Below are 10,786 nucleotides of genomic sequence, written 5' to 3' on the forward strand. Positions count from 1 at the left end.
AAAGGTCATTTGTAAGAGATTCAGATCATCATTAGCTGTTTAGTAAAAACTTAAGTAAAGCTTCCACTAGATAAATTTCACATTGGCTGAATTCTTTTTCATAGGCAAATAATGTCTGTACTCTAACCATGTCATCTAATAGCATACTACCATGTAGAAATACATTTTTCTTTTATCTTTTAAATAGTATATAATTTTTAATATTTATTGTGACTGAAGTGCATTACACAGAATTATTTACGGTACATGGTGACAATGAATGAAGGGCATTCCCACCACCAATGTTGTCCTCCCTCCACTCCTGTTCCCAGCATGTCTCCCATATCTCCCTCATTTACCCACCCCCAGAATACTAGTGTAGCTGGTCTCCCCTTTACAGCTTGTTGTAGATTGGGTATCTATTCTGTTGTCATTGACTTTGGGTTTGGTGTTCCAGTCTGATCATTTTTTATTTTCATTACATGTTCATATGACTGGTCCTGGTATCATCATTTCCCCCCATCAATTTATGAGGCTGAATGATTCAAGTTATGTGATTCTGTTGGAGATAAAAAGGTTAAGGAAAAGAGAAGAAAAATTTGGTATCAACTACCAAAAAAAAAAAAATGCACCCGGACAAAAGAAATCACCAAATAATATCCACAGGAGTGAAAAAGAAAGAAAAAAGTAGAACAAAAAATGAGAATATCAAAAAGAAACAAAACAAGAAAAAGGAATGCTGGAGTGGCAGGGTTTGGTGTTCCCCCCACTTTTTTTTTTTTTTTTGCATAGGCACAGTAAGTATTGGGGAAGAATGGAAATTCCTGTAGCCTAAGAGATTCAGAGTTTCTCCTTGAAGCATACTGTCATGGGAACAACCACTGGCTCCATACATACTTATTGCCATATCCCAGGGTTGGTTTTTTTTGTTGTTGTTTGTTTTTTTTTGTGGAGTCAGGAAACTTTCTTCTCAGTTGTGGATGAGAAAATCAGGCCACTGTAGCTAGCAATCTCTGTATTTGTTCAGGTCCTAGGATAAGCAAGGTCTAGGATAGAGTCTTTATGGTTCTAGAGGTTCTGTTCCACCATTGTTGGTGTGTTCAGTCTTCTGTATCATGTGCTCCATGTTTTTGCTCAGTTTCTAAGCCGAAGTCTAGGAAATTATGGTTCCAAAGGTTCTGCTCAGTCTTTGTTGTCAAAATTGGGCCTCTGTACTAAGAAACTTGATTTTTTTAATAGTCCTGGGCTACAGCCTTTGGGTAGGGTTTTCCTTATTGGTCTTAAGGTAAGTTCTGCCCAGTCACGGTTGTCCAAGTCAGTTGTCTGTAGTTAGTGCTCTTATTTTTCATAGTTCAAAGGATGATACATCTTCTGATTTTCACTTAGTGTTAGGTGATGTGATAGGACCTCCTGGTCTTAGGTCAAGTTAGACATATATTTTCAGTTTAAATTTACACATGTAAATAAATTACAGTCAAATTAAATATTTAATAGGAATAATAGAATATAGCTTATTGTAAATTGGTTTACCATTCCCTGTCCTTTATAATCATTCTAAAATGTTTGATGGATAATCTTTCATTCATATTCAATATTATATCATTTGTATGATGATTTTAGATTCATTAACTTTTAATTTTAAAAATAATTTGGTCTACAGTTTCTTGCATTCTTCATTTTGTTTCAGTTTAACACAATAATTGCATGTTATATAAATTTTCTGTGTTTCATTCTGAATAAGAAAATCAGCTTTCAGGATGTCACAATTTTTGGTAATGATATCTCTATATGATTATCTCAGGTTAAATCAGCATTGACCCTGAAAATGACAATATAGGATGCTTTAGATGCAAAGCTTTGTAACTTCTGAAGCTTGCTCATAAACAACAGCATGGCTACAAATTCTTAAGATTTGGAGCTCCGGAAGTCATGTTGGGGAAAAGTTAAGCTATCGAGTAATCAGTGCACTCCTGTGGGTAAGGGTATCACTTAATTGCTGTTAATTTCATTTTAAATAAAAAAGATAGTATTTTAAGGTACCAAAATGAATGACCTAGGATTTAGACAGATTCTACTATCAGTATTTCTTGAAGAAGCTATTACTTTGCTTATATTAAAGAGGAGGAACAGGAGGAGAGGGAGGACAACATTGGTGGTGGAAATACTCCTGATTCAATGTCACTATATATCTAAAATTTTACTGTGAATGATTTGTAATCCACTTTGGTCAAAATTAAAATTATTATATAAAAATTAAAAATAAATTTAAAAAAAAGAGGAGAAAGGAGTGAAAGCCGACCTTATTGGATTCAGGGAACACTCCTAAAAAGTAGTTGACCAACTGATTCAGAGTTAGAGCCCAAATATGTGGTACTGTTGTGTCAGGGATCTATCAGCGTCACTCTGACAATATACATGGCACCTCCAGGAATGTCGGTGGTAATGCTCAGGAGTCCATATTGTGCCAGGATTAACTCCAGTCTGGGCACATTAAAGTCATATTTTCTCACCCCTGTGCTTATTACCTAGCCTTTATAATAAATTTCTTTTAAAAATCTTGTATCAAATAGTTTGAGTTATTTATTATCTAATTTTGAGAAGCAAGTTAAGTGAGTTTCTTGGTGATAAATTTTTTGTATTTAAAGCATACATTTCACCATTACTTCAACAAAGACAATGTTCTTTTTTAGCATTAAGAGTGTTCGCTTCGGGGCCGGAGAGATAGCATGGAGGTAGGGCGTTTGCCTTTCATGCGGGAGGTCATCGGTTCGAATCCTGGCGCCCCATATGGTCCCCTGTGCCTGCCAGGAGCAATTTCTGAGCCTGGAGCCAGGAATAACCCCTGAGCACTGCCAGGTGTGACCCAAAAACCAAAAAAAAAAAAAAAAAAAAAAAAAAAAAAAAAAAAAAAGAGTGTTCGCTTCAGGGCAGGAGAGATAGCATGGTGGTAGGTAGGGCATTTGCCTTGCATGCAGAAGGACAGTGATTTGAATCCCTGCATCCCATATGGTCAGCCCCCCACCCAGCCTGCCAGGAGTGATTTCTAAGCTTAGAGCTAGAAGTAACTCCTGAATGCTGCCAGTGTGAAACAAAACAAACAAACAAACAAACAAAGAGTGTTAACTTTGTACCACAATTTCTTTAGCCATTTATCTGTTAAAGGGCATCTTGGTTGTTTCCAGAGTCTGGCTATTGTAAATAGCACTGCAATGAATATAGGTGTGAGGAAGGGATTTTTGCATTGTATTTTTGTGTTCCTAGGGTATATCCCTAGGAGTGGTATAGCTAAATCATATGGGAGCTCAATTTCCAGTTTTTTTTTTTTTTGAGGAATCTCCATATTGTTTTCCATAAAGGCTGGACTAGATGGCATTCCCTCCAGCAGTGAATAAGCGATCCTTTCTCTCACATCCCTGCCAGCACTTATTGTTCTTGTTCTTTGTGATATGTGCCAGTCTCTGTGGCTTGATACACAATAGAGTATTATGCAGCCATAAAGTCATGAAACTTTCCTTTACATGAATTTATATGAAATCTATTATGCTGAGTGAAATAAGTTTGAGGGAGAGAGATAGATGAAGATAATCTCACTCATCTATGAGTTTTAAGATAAATTAAAGACATTATTGTAATAATACCCAGAGACAATAGAGATGAGGGCCAGAAGGACCAGCTCACAATGTGAAGCTCACCACAAAGTGTGGTGAGTGCAGTTAGGGAAGTAACAACACTAACAACTATCATGACAATATTAATAAGTGAGAAAAGTAGAATGCCTGTCTTGAATACAGGTAAGAAAGGAGAAGGGAGATTGGGGGCATCGGTAGTGGGAATATTGTATTGGTGAAGGGGGCTGTACTGTTTATGACTGAAAACCAACTACAATCAAACTTGTAATCATGGTGTTTAAATAAAAATTTTATTTAAAAAAAAGAGTGTTTGCTTTGAATGAATAACTTTCTTAAACCTGGTAGATGAAGAAAGGGACAACAAATTGTGAGACAAGTGTCTTCCATACTCATATTCTTTTCTTTATGTGTTTTAATGCATTTTATCAAAATTTGGTTGATAAGTTTTAAAGACCTGAAACATTAAAGCTATTTTATAGATCTGTTCAGAGTATTATTACACTACACACTACACATAATACATGAAAGGCAAAAGACTATGGTGATAATATCTTCAAAATCAATAATAATGCATGCAGAAAAAGGAAAATATTATAAACAGATTCATTGCTAGAGTGAATGCCATCTAGTCCAGCCTTTATGGAAAACAATATGAAGATATCTCAAAAAACTGGAAATTGAGCTCCCATATGATCCAGCTATACCACTCCTAGAGATATACCCTAGGAACTCAAAAATGTAAAACAAAAATCCCTTCCTCACACCTATATCCATTGCAGCTATTTATAATAGAAAGACTCTGGAAACAACCAAGATGCCCTTCAACAGATGAATAGCTAAAGAAACTGTGGTATATATAAACAGAATATTATGCAACCATCAGGAGAGATGAAGTCATAAAATTTTCCTATACATGGATGTACATGGAATCTAATATGCTGATTGAAATAAATCAGAGGGAGAGAGACACACACACAGAATAGTCTCACTCATATATGGGTTTTAAGAAAAATAAAAGGCATTATTGAAATAATTCCCGGATGAGGGTTGGAAGGATCGGCTCACTGTATGAAGCTCACCACAAAGAGTGGTGAGTGCAGTTAGAGAAATAACTGCACTGAGAACTATCATAACAATGTCAATGAGTGAGGGAAGTAGAAGCCTGTCTTGAATACAAGACGGGAGTCAAGGAGATGGGGGCATCAGTGATGGGAATGTTGCACTGGTGAAGGGGGTTTTCTTTTTATTACTGAAACCCAACTACAATCATGTTTGTAAACACAATGTTTAAATAAATATATTATTTATTGAAAACAGAATTTCATTACAAAATATCAACATAGAAATCCCTGATAAAAGTAAATTTCAAAAGAAAAAAGTGTGTTTACAAGATCTTCCTTCAGATACTCCATTAGGAATGCTCCAATATGTCATTCAACAGTTGCTTTGCAAATCTATCTTCAGCAGTATCATAGGGGATTATACAGTGTTTGTGAGCATAATCTAATATTTTGTAAAATTTTAATGGTAATCTCATAAAAGTAATTGGGCCAGAGTGCTAGAACATGGATAAGAGTATATGCAGCAGGGATCTGGATTTGATTCATGCTACCTTAAAGACCCTCTGAACTTCACATGGTTAAACACTGGAGGGCCCCCAAACACTGGGCAGTTGACTCTGAAGAACCCTCAGGCCTGCTGGGGTGATGTCAGTGCTCCACATCACTATAGAGTCCTGAAGCATTCATTGTATCCTGGCATCTCTCACACAACTACTGGACTTTAGTTGAGAATTTCTGGAAATTTCCCCCCAGATACAGCTTTGAAGCCAAAACACACACACACACACACACACACACACACACACACACACACACACACACACACACACACACACACACACACACACCACCGCATTTCTTAAACTTAATAAAATTAATTTTAATATATCTTTAAATAATAGTAATGTATTCACTGCTTGTTCATAATGTTCTAAAATAAAACCAACATGGTAATATTTATTCTCAAAAGATCTATTTTAATCAATATTAAAAAATGTGTTATGTTCAGGGATGGAGAGATAGTATAGTGGTTAAGCCGGGCGAGACCCAAAAAGCAAAAAAAAAAAAAAGAAAAAAGAAAAAGAATTCAAAGTCTGAAAACATGTGTATTTCCAATATTATGTGATTCCCATTGATTCAATGACATAAGAACATGGTTTTTTGTTTGTTTGTTTATTTGTTTGTTTGTTTTGACCTGTAGGGAAGGGTGGGTGGGATATGACTATTAAGAAAAGTTAAATTTCAGGCCAAGAGCAATAATATAAGGCCAACCAACCCAGGTTTGATATATCTAAATCTATATAAATTTGTTGAGGTGTGGGTAGAATAATGCTCTCAAGATCAAAAAGAAAATACTTATATTTGAAAAATTTGAAACCAATAGTGAGAAGATAGAATTGATAAAAAGGAATCTTTGCATTTTTATAAAAAAAGTAAATTAAAGGAAGACTGTGCAGTAAATTAGACTTTAAGTTGGATAAAATAACAAGTTTTATTTTCACATCAAATGCTGAGACAGAGACAGTTCTAAAAGATCCTCAATTTTTATGATTTATTTTTCAAATGGTCACCGACTATTCTCTAAACTTGTGCTATATGTTAGAAAAACATTGTATTTTATACTTATATTAAAATATTTTTATGATATATATATCAACAGAAGAGGAGGCAAAATTAGTTGTTTAGTTGCCTTTGGAATATTGTTCTTGTTTATTTTGAAGACTGAAATCAATGTTACCTAAAAAGAATGCACCACCACCTTGTGGAAATTCTTTCAAACTACAGACACATGAACCCATGATTAAGTTGGATTCAAAGGAGTTTAGCAGTTTTTTAGCAGATTTTCCTGCTAGTCTAATTCATTTTCTGCTAGTCTATTTCATTTTTTTTTTCCTAGAATCACTATTATTTGCTCTTTTGGGTGTGGGGAACCACACCAACCGGTGTTCGAAGGTTATTCCAGGTTCTGTGCTCAGGAGTGACCCCTGATGGTGCTCAGGGAACCATATAGCTTGACAGGGATCAAACCAGGGTCAGCTGCTGCTGGCTGTTACATGTAAGGAAAAGCTAGTTTCTGTACCATTTCCTTGGCTGGCTGCTATTTTTTATGCAGCTCAAAATCAAATTTTCGCCATTCCGCCCACTCTTCAATTCATCTTATTTTCTTTCTGCTTGATTCATTCTCATCCCTAATGCTTTGCTGTCATTAAAATATTACCTAACTTTCAAACCTAATTTTTTATAATTGTTCTAGGTAAATTGGTAGAAACTCATACAGTATTTGATCATTCAAACTAAAAAAAGCAGAGCTTTTGTGACTTATTCTCCTTGAAAATCCATTCTTCTTTAAAATTAATAAAATTGAGAACATTAATTTCAAAATATCTTATTTTCTTCACTTTAACATTTTTCTTTCTTTCTTTCTTTCTTTCTTTCTTTCTTTCTTTCTTTCTTTCTTTCTTTCTTTCTTCTTTCTCTTTATTTCTTCTTTCTTCTTTTCTCTTTCTCTCTCTCTCTCTCTCTCTCTCTCTCTCTCTCTCTCTTTTGTTTTTGGGCCACACCCAGTGACCCTCAGGGGTTACTCCTATGAGCTCAGAAATAGCTCCTGGCCTGGGGACCATATGAGATGCCAGGGGAACGAACCATGGTCCGTCCTAGGTTAGCCGCATGCAAGGCAAACGTCCTACCACTTGAGCCACCACTCTGGCCCATTATTTTAACATTTCTAATGAGAAAAGAATATATTATGCCTTCTAGATGCATACCCTGTCGTTATTACATTAAAGCTAGCATTTATGCTTTCACTTCCTTCTCTTCAGTGGCCACCATTCATAGTGCATCTCTCCCTACATTAATCAGCTTAACTGATTCACAATAGTCTTTAGCTTTACTTCCTCATCTACTCTTAACCAGTTCCTGTTTTTTTCTCCTACATGTGTACTTAATATCTATGTTTATTTCACTCTATGTTTTAATGTTTTCTGATCTTTTTTTCCTAAGCTCATATTTATTCTCTGGCATCTTCTACCTTATCTATATGTCAAAATCCCCATGAGTATTTAAACAGTCTTAAAAGAATTATTCTGAATTTGAAGACCTTACATAAACATTGTTCTTCTCAATCTGTCAAAGATACACTATCTCATTTTAATGGGATACATTGGAATAACTGATATACACTTGATTAAATTCATAATCCTAGTGAGTGATAGTGAAAAAAAAAGTTGACATATGAAGAAAGAGGTATCTCCTACCTTGTCTTACTTTTTATCAAGTACTTTGCTTTTAATTTTAAAATGAAAGGACCAGAACCATAGTATAGCAGGTAAAGGTCACTCGCCTTACACAAAGCTTTCCCAGGTTCAGTCCCTAGCATCTGATATGGTTTCCTGAGTATTTCCTTGAGTAATTCCTTAGTGCAAAGCTAGGAGTAATCCCTGAGAACTGCGGGGTGTCACCCACACCCCATAAAAGAATAAATGTAAGCCTACTGGATAGAAGATAGGCTATGAAAGTCGTTGTAATTAGCAATTATGGTTACACAACTTTAAGTTACTATGAGATACAAATGCACACCATTGTGATAACAAAAAATAATAACATAATAGTTGACAATACTAAATATTCATGAATATGTGGAGCAGTTAGAGTTCTTAGACTTTTCTGGTGGAAATACAATATGGTAGAGCAACTTTTGAAGGCCAGTTTTTTTCTTTTTTTTTTCTTTTTTTTTTTTCTTTTTTGGTTTTTGGGCCACACCTGGCGGTGCTCAGGGCTTACTCCAGGCTGTCTGCTCAGAAATAGCTCCTGGCAGGCACGAGGAACCACATGGGACACCGGGATTCGAACCAACCACCCTTGGTCCTGGATTGGCTGCTCGCAAGGCAAATGCCGCTGTGCTATCTCTCCGGGCCCTTTTCTCTTTTTTTTAATTTATTTTTTTGCCTTATCTTACTTTTGATTCACTTAATTGACACTACATTTTTCCCTCTTTCTGTATAAAATCCTGAACAATAGTCTAATTTAAAGTTTAAAAGTGATTTACTCTTTTAGTTTTGCTTTATGACCCAAATCATAGTCATTAACCTTGAATTTTAATCAAATAAATTTTATTTATTTCAAAAACAATCTACATACTTCAATATTAGAATATTTTATTTTATGGGGCAATATGATAATGAGATAAGTTGTTGACAGAAAAGATGGTCATAAAATGGACTGATGATGACTAGTATTGACTAGTTGGATATATGGTTAGAATTAGTTCAAACTACCATTGCAACAGGAATTTTACAAATGATTGGCTAGATTAGGAAGAACCACAATAGATCACCTTTTAAGCAAAATATACCCAAGACAATATATTAGATGAATGTGTCTCATGAGTGTGCCTCACCTTTTTCTGACCATGGCTCTCTTACGACCTCATTTCCTTCCTATAGACTCTATCCTACCAGTGTCCCCATAGCTTTATGTCATTCTTTCCATTTCACGATTTTCAGCTGCGGTTCTCTTAGAATATCTTGGTGCCTCACAAAGTGTCCAGTTGAGAAACACCAGATTAGATGAATCTTATGTATAAGAGAATATTAACAGAGGAGGGAGTCTCTGGTAAATGTTTTAAGCAGCACCAGGGAGAGCTCCCTCCCTGTACAAGCCTAGTTTTCATTTGCAGGAAATGATTGGCCTATTTTTTTTATCGGTGGTAGCTACAATTTTTTAGATGATACTCATGGTACTCTGAAAGGATGAATATTATCCTCTGAGACTCAACATATACTTGCAATAACTGACTTATACAATACAAAGACACCAAAAAAAAAATAAGGAATACAGGTGACTGGGTGCCAGTGATAGAATCAGGATATTATAATCAAAATTATAATTTTCAATAACTCACTTGGAGAATTTATACTTCATAAAAACAATTTTGTCATGTTGGAACAAAGTCTCAAAGAACTTTAAATTAGAGTCGTTACTTGGGCACTCTAGAATCTTTGTGCCAAGGCACCATCAAAAGGAACAGAAGCTTTTCGGGGCTAGAGCAGTGATGCAAGTGGTAGGGCATTTGCCTTGCACACAGCTGACCTAGGACAGACCGCAGTTCAATCTCCAGGAGTCCCATATGGTTCCCCAAGCCAGGAGCAATTTCTGAGTGCACAGCCAGGAGTAACCCCTGAGCATCACCGGGTGTGGCCCAGAAACAAAAAAAAAAGGGGGGGGGAGGAAATGTTTATATTAATAAGATTAATTAATGATGAATATCAAGAACTCAGACTCTGTTATACAGTAGAAATAGAAAAGAAATTTCTTTTGCATTTTCTACACAGTTGCAAGACAATTTTTTCTTCGAGCCAACACTGCTTTCACCCTTTTCCAGCGAATACTAATAATAAACTTCCTGTACTAATCTTCCATGTTTGTCAGAGTACTCAATCTGTAGCATCTACCATGAAAAAGTGAATATGGTAATTTAGTGGACAATGCAACATTTTATTAGTAGTGAAGACATACAACTTTATCTATAAAAAGAAAATTTCAGGGGACAGAGTAATAGCACAAAAGAAGGGTGTTTGACTTAAATGTGACCAACCAAAAACACACCTCAGTTTGATTCCTGGCATCCAATATGGTCCCCTGAACCTTCCAGGAGCAATTTCTGAGCAAAGAGCCAGGAGTAACCCATAATCACCACAGGGTGTGACCCAAAAAACAAAAAACAAAGAAAGAAAATTTCATTATTCGCTTTTAATTATATCATCAGTGTTTAAATGAAGGAAAAATATTTATCTTCTAAATTGATTCTTACTTTTGCTTTAGGAATTTATATATTTATATTTCAAAACATCCTTGTATTTGGAAAATTATTTTTCTAAATAAAAATATTGAACATAAGAAATTATAAAACTGGGGCCGGTGAGATGGCGCTAGAGGTAAGGTGTCTGCCTTGCAAGCGCTACCAACGAAAGACCGCGGTTCGATCCCCTGGCGTCCCATATGGTCTCCCCAAGCCAAGGGCAATTTCTGAGCACTTAGCCAGGAGTAACCCCTGAGCATCAAATGGGTGTGGGCCCCCCCCCCAAAAAAAAGAAATATATCATGTATATCATAGTCACC

The sequence above is a fragment of the Suncus etruscus genome, chromosome 2, assembly GCF_024139225.1.
Source record: "Suncus etruscus isolate mSunEtr1 chromosome 2, mSunEtr1.pri.cur, whole genome shotgun sequence".
Lineage (NCBI taxonomy): Eukaryota > Metazoa > Chordata > Mammalia > Eulipotyphla > Soricidae > Suncus > Suncus etruscus.